Raw genomic sequence first — 11,289 nt, forward strand, 5'->3', positions numbered from 1 at the left:
ATATCTTAAAGAGGAACGTGTGCTAAAAAGAAACACTAGAAAAAATGATCTTCGAAGAAAACTATAAAAAAATTAGCCGAGGAAGACTAATTACAGAAATGTAACTAAGTTGTTAAGCTGTTGTAGGCAAAATGCAGATCTAAAACTGAAAAATGTAGATTTATTACAATGCTAATAACTTTAAACACAATGTAAAGTTTGGCAACCAACAGTAAAAGTGCCCATTTCTTTGCATGTTGTCTTAGCATTTGGCAGATACAGTTTCGCTAGTGATTCTTTTTGGAGACTATTTGCATGAGTAGTTTTCAGTTATTTGATCTGTTAATTGGGACATCAGTTTCCACGATGGCTGATTACACTAAACACTGTAAGAGCGGAAAAAACAGGTGTCTGTTAGATCCTCAGAAGAGCACACTTAATAATGTTTGGATTATTGGGTTTGGTTTGGTTGGTTTTTTGTCTGTATCATGCCACATTTTTTTAGCCAGAGGTTAATCCCAACTTGCCAAGTCCTTGAGAACTTTCAGTCTGATTACGGGGGTTTTTTGCCCCAGTAATTTTGCTAGTGAAATATTTTTTTACTCTTTCCTCTGTATTCCATCGTAGAAGCATTCAGGGAAGATCAAGCTGTATCTTCAGGTCTATAGAATACGGAAAACTTCCCTTTTTTGGGAGGAGCAAAGGTGATCCCTAGTTGTCTGCAGTACTTGCTTCTGATCTTGTAAAAATCTAGGTATCATTGTTAAATATATGATACTTAAGCATATAAATCTTTCTGTGAGCTGCTTTTGTAGGTGTTTTTTTTCTGACTCTTAACCATGCGTGCAGCTTGGGAGAGCGTATGCTGATATGAGAGGCTGATAACTGACCTATAAAGCATCACAGATTCATTAAAAAAAATTAGTCTCTTGTGTCTGAGGAATCATTATTAAGCGATTCTTCAGCCTTTTTTCCTTGCATCAGAGTGATGACTCTCACCAGTCAACAACCACTTTGCTCTCCCCCTCTATATAACAGCAAGGATCGTTCTTAATGACGCTACTCCCTCAGAAGCTGCCTTTGGTTGCTGCATGTGGCTGCTTCTGGGTGGCAGTTGAGATCCTGCTGCTGCAGTGGTGTAAGCGCTAGACCTCATCTTGTGCATTTTTGTGGGATGGCTGAAGGGAGGGAATGTCACTGTAACATTTCAATACCCAGTGTGTCTTACATCCTCCTTAACTTAGCTTTGGGAGTTTGGTGGTAGAGAATGACATCAAAGCAAAGTTACAGAGAACCTTATCTAGGCCACAGTAGAAGATGTGAGGAAAGACAACAGTCAGTCTGCGGGGAAAAATCCAGAATCAGTTGACTTGCACTGAAAACAAAAGGGAAGGTAAAGATATTAACTGACCACATTCCATCTGTCTTTAGAAGAGAGTTGTCTAAACTTGCATATCCTTGATCTTATCTATCAAAGAATTAGTCTGGAGTGAAAAGAGGGGGATAACAAAAGAGGAGAGCTTTGCGCAGCATTTTGATTTCTGTGAAGAGCGGGAGGGCAGGAAGAACTTGCCAGAATATATCGGAGGAAAGGCTGGAGAAATAAATGGAAAACCTCAGAGGAGCAGTGCTGCAAGAGTAGGAAGAGTGAAATAGCGTATGGTTTCAGCGTCACAGCAAGCAAAGACATGGATGGAGATGGTGTACTCGTCTCAAATCTCTCTAGAAAACAATGTTCCATACTTCTGGATGATTAAGGAGGGTGATGGGATAGTTTAGCAGAATGCTGTGATTGGTGCTGGGCTGCAGTGAAGGTAGAAAGGAGGAGCTTGAGGCTGTGTGTGCACATTTTCATACTCCGAAGCTTAGATGAAATTTAGAAAAGAGTTTTGAGGGAATAATAATCTTTATGCTGTTCGAGTATGGTCTGAATTAAAATCCTGGGTGTTTCTGTGGTATTCTGCAGCTCCGCACAGTGACAATAGGTAGATGGTGCAATTCCATGGTTCTTTGACAAAACAAAGTGTAAGAAGCTACCTGAGCAAGAAGACAAGTTTTGTCCATTATGTTCCTTTACTTTCAGTTACCAAAAAAAAAACCAGCTTCAAGCTTCTTTATGTATTCTGTTATAAATACCAACTATGATGTCCAGTAGGATTATTGTGCCATTTCATTTTGCCATTTTGCTAGATGTGTGCCTGCTGAATCTCTGGTGACCTGTTCTTTCTGTGAAGGTGAAGGAGACACAGGTGCTAAAATACGCAAGAACTTCGAGAACAGCATTAACAGCTCGAACCCTATGAAAAATGGAGCACACCATGATTCGCTGTAGTGCTTTACATTAATCTATTTTTCAGAAACTCAAAAAATGTTGAAGAAAAGTGTTAGGTACTGAGATGCTTTTAGAAGTCTATTTCAGGCCAGAAATGTTGCAGCATAGAGCTTCACAGTGTGAACTATAGTCTACAGATGGATCAAACTACAGAAGGAGAGATAATGTCATAGTGCACTGGAACATCACATGGCAGAGCACCAACACTTCAAGCTAGATGAATGAGATGAAGTGGGGAGAAGAATGCATTAAATGTAAGATTCAATTTTTTTCTGCCTTAGCTCAATGATTTAATGCTTTTTATTTTAATTGGGGCAAACATCTTCAAACTTTTGTGAAGAAAAATTGAAAGATTTCCAGAAATGCCCCATCCCTGGAGATGCCCCCCCCGGATGGAGCTTTGAGTAACCTGGTGGGAGGTGTCCCATGGCAGCGGGGCTGGAACTAAATGATCTTTCAGGTCCCTTCCACCCCAAACCATTCTATGCTTTTATGAATAGCTACAGCTCCAAACAACTGACTGTATCCAAGATTTCTACCTATCCATCTATATTAATGTTTTCTATGGAATTTAGTTCTCTAATTTTTATCAGTGTTTCAATGTTCAGCTGATATTATTTCAGAATTAGTTTTGGTGAAGAGATAGTTGGAAAAATACAGGAAGAAATGCTCATGGGAGTATCAACTAAAATGGTAGATAAACTTTCATGTAAGTGGTGGCAGTCCTGTTGATTTAATATCTTTGAAGTGGAACTGCAAACACAGCAAAAAAAAATAATTGGAAAAGACTTTTAAGATCATTGAGTACAACCATAAACCTCACACTGCCAAGTCCACCACTAAACCATGTCCCTAAGTCCCACATCCCCACATTCACCAGCTATTCATCCCTGGTGAATACCTCCAAGGATGGTGACTCAAGCACTTCCCTGGGCAGCCTGTTCCAGTGCTTGATAACACTTTTGGTAAAGAAATTTTTCCTAATATCCAATCTAAACCTCCCCTGGTACAACTCGAGGCCATTTCCTCTTGTCCTATCACTTGCAACTTGGGAGAAGAGACTGACCCCCACCTCTTTACAGCCTCCTTTCAGGTAGTTGTTGAGAGCAGTAAGGTCTCCCCTCGGCCTCCTTTTTTCCACGCTAAACAGCCCCTGCTCCCTCAGCCACTCCTCACAGGACTTGTTCTGTAGACCCATAGGGATGGCCTGCTCCTGCGCCTTCAAGATTTCCTTCCTAAAGAAGGAACTAGATCAGTTTCCACATGCTTGCATCTCAAGGTAGTCTGATGGTACCTGGGGTGTTTCAGCAGCCATAGCCGACTTTAAAACATCTTCAAAGGCTAAATGGCTGGCTGTGAAAGGAAAGGAGCATAAAAAGTTAGGAATTTTCATGGTGAATTATGGGATTTGTAACAACTACTCAGAGGTATGAATTTTAGGATGCTTTATCTTGGAAGGTGACTTTACAGGATGAATATTCAAAATTTAATGGGATGAAAAAAGCTAAAGCCAAGGGTCTGAATTTATTCTTTCTTAAAATTAACCAAATCCTCCTTTTTCATTCTGGGCTTCCAGAGAAGGCCCAAGTCTTGTAGGGAGTAGTGTCAATGGTGAAGCAAACAACTGTTCCCATTGAGATTAGTTACACCCTTGAGTGGTGATATTGGCACCTAAACTGCCAGTAGCAAATCAAAGGAAAACTACACTCAGGTCCTTGTGCTGTATTTTTCAAGGTGATGCGTGTTGTACTTGATTATGTGGTTAAGTTAGAAACTGTCTGAGAGAACTTGAATACTCAATTTAAACCATTGTTAAAATGTTAGTCTCATTTTTACAATATTTGGAGGTTTTTATCTGTCTTCCAGTTTTTTAAGATCAGTGATGCACTTGATATGACTAATTTTCTGTCTCCTTAGATCTAGATTTTAAAAAACTTAGAGGGACAAAATATTTCTTATTCTTAGATATTCTTGAAATATAATATATGCTTTATATCACCAAGTGCAGAGTAATCCAAGATGTTAATCAGTATTAAAATGGCTGTTGCAGTCATTAGTAACTTTTCTATCTGGCATCAAAAAAAGAATTTTTTTTAAAATGCATGTAAATGATGGCATGATCTCTACTTGTATGATTTAGCCTTCAAGTCAACGGGCCGTTTGTTTTGATGGTAGAAGATCTGGATTTTGGAAAACCAAAGCTGTAACAATCTATTTTGATGTCAAACCTTCAATCAGCCGCCTGCTTCCCCATCTCCTATTTTGTGGAGTTTTCATTGATTAATTTAGGAGAACTTCAGCCAGAAGGCGAGACATTTTTGCAATGAAGAGATTGTCTCAGTGGGCAATTTTCAGGAAGAAAAATCTTATTTGCCTTATCTGTTTGAAAAATGTTCTCAGTTGAGACTTGCCTGTCTCAGGGGAAATCATTTTGGGGGAGCTGATGGCTTTTTATTTTTATTTGACAGTGAGCCCTGGGAAGAAGGCAGAAACCTTAGTCTGACAGCACTTAAGGCTTAATGCTAAATTATAAAAATCCTGGCAGAAGAAAACCCGAGTAATTGTATATGGGATTAGCAAGAGGAGAGATGGCAATGACTTCAGACAGTAATTGGAACCACAAGACGTACCCAAGGTGTCTTTTAAAGACAACTTAGGAAAACAAACCCAAAAGAATAGGTATCTACAGTATTCTGTTTGCAGAAATGAGAAGTTTTCTTGTATCTTTGATCTGGGAAGTCCATAATTCATCCTGATCTGGGGTGAAATGTTAATAATCCTGACTGGTCGATTGACAGAAGCTTAAATTTCCTGCAGAGGGAAGGTCAGCAATGCTGTTCATGGGGGGAATTTCAACACGGTAAGTAATCGTTCCGATTAAAGCTCCTGTTGATACTGAATGTTTTGTCTGATTGGAATACTAAATCTGTCCTTAATCATCCAGATAAGATGACATTACCAGGATGCTATAAACTGTCTGAAAGATTAAATGCCCACTGTCAAATGCGAACTTAATCCTGAAGTTGGAAAACCAAAAGGCTGCCTTTTTTAGTTCTGTAATCACCATTAGTTAACATGAACCATAACTAGCTATTATAGCTGAAGAAAAAAGTCTGTATTAGAATGTGTGCTAAATATAGTGAGAATTTTTTTGGACTTAGTAGTTAACTACTTTCTCGAAGACTATTCTTGAATGATTTATGGGAAGATGGTCTTCTGCACTTGGTCACAGGCAACACTGAAGACTTACATCAAGACTTATTACTGGGATACCTCTGCAGTTTTAGGTTTATAGGTTTGTAACTGTAGGAGAGAGTAGGACAGATAAATCACACATTCAGAATTTATCCATAGAAATCCAGCATGTATTTTAATTATATAAAAATGAGGCAGTCCAAAAAGCAAGAAGCCTACAAACAAAGTGATCCAATAAAACCATGTCTGACTCATTAGAAGACTTTGGGTAGGTATCATAGGGGAAAGGCTGATGTTAAGAAATGAAAAGCCTTAAATGCAAATGAAAAGGCAGCCAATATGTGATGGACTGGAAACAGGAGTGTGAGATGGTTTGAAAAATCACTTTGCTAAGGAAATAAAGGTGGTAGTGAAAAGTTCTCTAAATGCATCGAAAGTAGAAAGTCATCTCGGGAACCAGTGAGACCACATGAGGAAAAGGTGTTGCCGGGGTGCTCAGGTGATGAGACTGTCACAGAGAAACTCGGTGAATTCTTTGTATAAGTTTTTGCTGCTGAAGATGTTGGGCAAAGTTTCATGCACACAAGAAACTTTTGTACCAGAGGAGTCAAAAAGCAGGTTATCAAAACAGTGAAGAATGATTTGCTTATAAATAATTGAGAGTAGAGAGTATTTAAAAGGGTCTTCAATTTAGAAATGGGAGAAAAACTGCATGAAAGCTCAGCCTAAAGAAATTTGATTGCAAATATTTTCTTTTTTTTTTTCCCCTTAACTTGCTGAATCAATCAATTGGTTGCAAAACCAGATTATTTAGGGAGTTGTTGTCCCATTTTCAGATGGGGGTAGAATCCCTTCCAAAAAAACCATGTTCCAACCACGCACAAGTTACTGTGCTCAGAGCAGAGGTGGATGGGTGGCTGCTCATTGCAGCTGATATGGTGCCAGGCGATGTTGTCTTGCGGTGTCCCTTTGACCTCTTGATTAGGGATGTATTTAAGAAGTGTGCAGGTAGATCAAGCAGCAGCTGTTAAAGCAGAACTAGATGGTGCAGAAATACCTGTTTGCAGCCAGCACACTTGTAGGGTAAGTCTATGTAACACACTGGCTTCTGGCTGTCGCTTGACCAAGTCATGCCCAGCATCCTCTTGGTAACAGGCAAGGCAGAGGAACCAGCTTGATTTAAAGGAAACCCACACAAGTGTTGAACCACGCAGGAACGCAATGCAAATGAGCATTCACCTGAGGGACTTGAGCACACACGTAAGTGTGGTCTGTTGGGGCAGCGTGGCTTCTCTGAAGGGAAGACTGAACTGTGGGTGTTCCATGAGTGGGTCACAAAGGATACGGATACAGGTGTCTAGCGGGTTTTCAGAAAGCCTTTGATGAGGCTGTGCACCTGAGGTTCTTAAAGCACATGAGTTGGAGGAGAGGTGATCAGTGCACGGGAGGCAGAAGTGGACCTTGGAAAGTGAGGAAGGTTTTGGAAGCTGGTTGGGTTCTGGTGGCTGCTTTCAGGCCAAAATGCAGAACAGAAACCTTTCTTTGTGGTGGAAGATGAAAAGAAGCCCCATTTGTTCATAGGTGACTTTTTAAAAAAGCGAACTTGGGTGTAAGATACCTTTCAGTAATCAGTGACCCAGAGGAGTTATGTTTTGGCAGTTGTCACATACTGAGAAATCTGGTTGTTATCCTCATGGATTTTTGTAATAATATGATAACAGTTTATGAGAAAGAGGTAATTATTAATATTAGGTGCCGTCTCCTTTGGAGGTTATTATGGAAAATGACAAATAAAACTCCTTACTCTGTACCTTTTGTCTCATGTCAGACTTAACTCAAATTATTTCCGATATCCTGAGATTTTATTTGGATTTACCACCTTGAACTCTGATAATGGGTGAAGATGCAGGAAATATTCTTGAGAGTGCAATTAATAATTGCTATTACACACATTGGATGAAACACCTTAATTCAAGCAGTCCTGTTGAAAGTAGATCCATGATTTATAATAGTTTATAATGTTCTTGATTGCCTATAAAGATATATCTGCAGATTGAAATGTGTTTTCTGTTGGCTTGAAGCTTGGATTGGTGAAACCTTTTTTAGTGAAGATTGAATTTCTGTATTCTTCTCTTTCTTCCTTTCCTAATTAAATTGTTTCTCTCTTGTACTGCAATTCATCTTGTTACCAGTCTAAAAGTAATTATGATTGGAAACTTCGAGCTAAATTTGGCCACTCTCAGCTGTACTTCTTAGAAACAAATACTTTTTTCTGTAGCTATCCATTAAGGGTGTATGTGACTTGGCTGCTAAGTGTAAACACAGGCTTTTTTACATATCTGATTGAAAGCAAAGTCTATGGCTAGGTTTTTGAAAGCTAACACTGCATAGGTTTTTTTGATTGTCACAGTATGTAAAGAATTAGCAAAACCTAGAAATAGTTGGATGATCCCAAAAAGGAGAAGGCTTTTATAAAGAGGTGAGAAACGACTGACGCCTTGTATTACAGTGCCATTGCTCTGAGAAATTATAGAAAGTGCACTTTTAAGAACACATTTGCTGTTTCCCAGTTCTCAGGTTGAAACATTTTAGACTGTGAGAGACCACTGTAGTGTCCAGTCTGATCTTACAAATATTACTGGATGATATATTATCAGATCCATAACTTCTGGTTGAACCGCATGTCCAACTGAATGACATCTTTAGCCGTTGTGCCCTATTGTTTCACTTCATATGTCACTAGGCATAGCAAAGCATAGATTTTGAATTAGTGTGGCTTTTTTTTTTTTCCCCAAGAGAAACCTCTGATTTTATTGATTAAAACAGGAATTTGCTTTTTATAACAAAATTTTTAAAACTTGCAGTTTCCAGGGCTTCTTTAGACAGCAGTGCAGAGTGTTAGGGTTTAAATTTTCCTGAGCAAGACATTGAACTTCATTAAAAGTTTCCTATCTTTTTCAAGCCCCAAACTGAAGCTGTAGACTGAACAGGGGACTGCACATGGTCTGGTTTACTTAAATAGTTTTCTTTGAATCACCGTGCTGATGTTTATGTAGAGCAGGATGCAGCCAAGAGTTTGCTATGCAGTAGTGCAGTTTGCATCCTAAATGACTAGAAGCACGCTTCCATATCACACACGTGCAAAAGCTTCCTATTATATGAAAACTACTGTTACAGCATAGAGTTAAGGATGACTTTTGAGATATAAGATAGTCTCTTCTGGTTAGTTCTCACGTAATAATTACTTCCAGGCTCACATTCTGCTTACTGTGGGGAGGCAGCTATATTTTAAAGAATATTTCTTGTGTTAAATATCGCTTCATAGCGTATTCTGGGCTAATTTAAATTTGGACTGAATACCTATAAATGAAAGTCAGCACCAGATTTGCTGAGTGTAATAATTCAAAGGCTTTTTTTTTTTTTTAAACACATATCTGCTTAAAAAGAAATTTGTCGAAACACAAAGGTTGTGGCGTCCTATGCTACCAAACCCATGAAAATTGAGAATTTATGAACCCCTATTTATTTTCGTTTAGTATGTATCATGAATTTTTTAACTTGCTGCCTCTTCCATTATGTTCCCAGTACTCACTTAGTGTAAGCTCTCACACTGCTCAGTCACCTACGAGCTGCTTTGTCTTGCTAGAATGACACAAAATAAATCGAGGCGTAAAAATAGCACATTTTCTGCTATTTTGATGGCCTAAAGCAGCTAACAGTAGAGCCCAACCGGAGCCAGAGTAAGCACAAAACGATGAAGATTACCAGGAGCTGGGAAAAGGAGGTGGGAGCTCTCAGCACCAGCAAGTTGTCAGGTCAGCCCAGCTTCCCACATCCTCTCAACAGTAGTTATCATCAGGAACCCCGAATTCTGAGAAACATGGTCAGCCATACCCGGCTGCTGCATTGCCAAACTGCAGTCCTGATGCCTCATTTATCATTTGACTCTTAGCTTTGATGTCCTTAAAAACCTCTGCCTTTAATACATCGTGACTTTATTACTTCATCCTTGCTGTGTGGAACTATCAGGGAGAAAAGAGGAACAAAATCCAGCTGGCCTGGTGCCAAAAAGTTGTTTTATTTTGACACATAATGCTTACTCCAAGAGTGTCTCACTGTGTCTTCCAAACAGCTCGTGGAGCATCAGCCTGCGCGCTGCAGGCTCCCGCAGCATCTCCCAGCACCGCGGGAGGAGCAGGGGGTCTCCTTGTCTGGCTCACACCCTGCCAGGCGATGCTGTGACTCCGCTACTTGGTTCACACGCTCAGATATTTTGCTGCAGTGTTGAAATGCTGGAATTGTCTGTTTGTTTATTATGTGGAAAAGGAAATGATTGTGTTAGGAGAGGGCTTTCTTTGGAGGCGTGTGTGTGCGCACAGGCATGTATTTTTAGAGTGAGAGATAGTGATAGAACACAGTAACTTATTTTGCCAGGTGGCCTTTCTTCTGGTTTAGTGCTATTTTTGCTTTGATATTTAATCACTGAAGAAATAATTTGGAAGCAGTTTATGAGAGCAGGTAGAAAAGCTTGTTGTGCATGTAGCAAAGATGCTAGTGGGTTTTGGTTAGTGTTGGACTGCAAGTAAATGCAGCCTACCCTAGATTTTCTCCCATATCATGAAATAAATTAATTATATTATCCTTAACACACAGAGGAAAAAAAATGCATTAATACTGAAGCATGTGATTGCACTGAATAAAAAAACAAATGAAGTTGAGATATATTTTGTATTTATTCAAATCTATATTTAGATTAAGTATTGTTTTGTGGGTTTATTATAGGGGATTTCACTGTTGTCAACATTTCTTTTAATTTCAGTGTAGATTCTGGACATGCAATGTACTGCATTAAACTGTTAGCAGATTTTATAAATGTTTCAAGTTTAGTGCCACTGTCAACTAATTTTACAAAAGTTCTTCAGTCACTCTGCTTTTTATTTCATTAGCTTTTGTAATTAGGTTATATGTAGATGAAGGGAGAGACTAATACTTCATACTCTCTTATCAGCAATATATATATGCTATAAAATCTTAAATGGATCTATGGAACATGTGCTAGTATAAATTAATGATTTCAAAGTACTGTCAATACATCTGTATCAAATGAAAACTAAGACAAATGTTGAAATGGGTGAAAGGCGATTGGTAAAAGCAGGTTTTTCAGAGTTGTTTTGCTTTACTGGGCAGGACTGGATGAGATAGATGTAAAGTTACATCTGTATAGTCTTAGCTGTTGCTGTATAAGTAAAGAATCCTGTACAATGGTTGATAACAGCAAAACTGTAAACAAAAGGGAGTGATAAAAGTTAATGGGGAAAAAACTGCTATAGATTTTATACCATAAAATCTTTATTACTCACAGTAATTAAATAGAACTATCTGTGAAAAAAATGGGTTTGTGGATAAATTCTTTTGGACTAAGTGCCACACTCATATCCTTGTGCTCTGGAAGAGCCCTGTACGTATTATTCCCATAGTTTATTTGGAATTCTTGTTTTCCCATTATGGTCTCAATTAGTGCTATGTGTCTCTACATCAACACAGTGCTAACTTCTCAAATTCAGAGTTAACAAGTTGTGCAATCAACTCTCAAATAGGGTTTCAGAACTAAGTAGTAAAATTAGAAAGTACACAAAGCATTACTCAGAAATATAAATGCGCTCCGTGCATGGGTATTAATCTTCTGGTGTGTATGTGTGTCTGTGTTGCGTGAATGTAAACTATTTCTGAAGATCAAGAGCCAGTAAGTTTCTGTAATATGCTGTGGAGCCTGGAGGCAAACT

Source organism: Numenius arquata, chromosome Z, assembly GCF_964106895.1.
Source record: "Numenius arquata chromosome Z, bNumArq3.hap1.1, whole genome shotgun sequence".
Taxonomy (NCBI): domain Eukaryota; kingdom Metazoa; phylum Chordata; class Aves; order Charadriiformes; family Scolopacidae; genus Numenius; species Numenius arquata.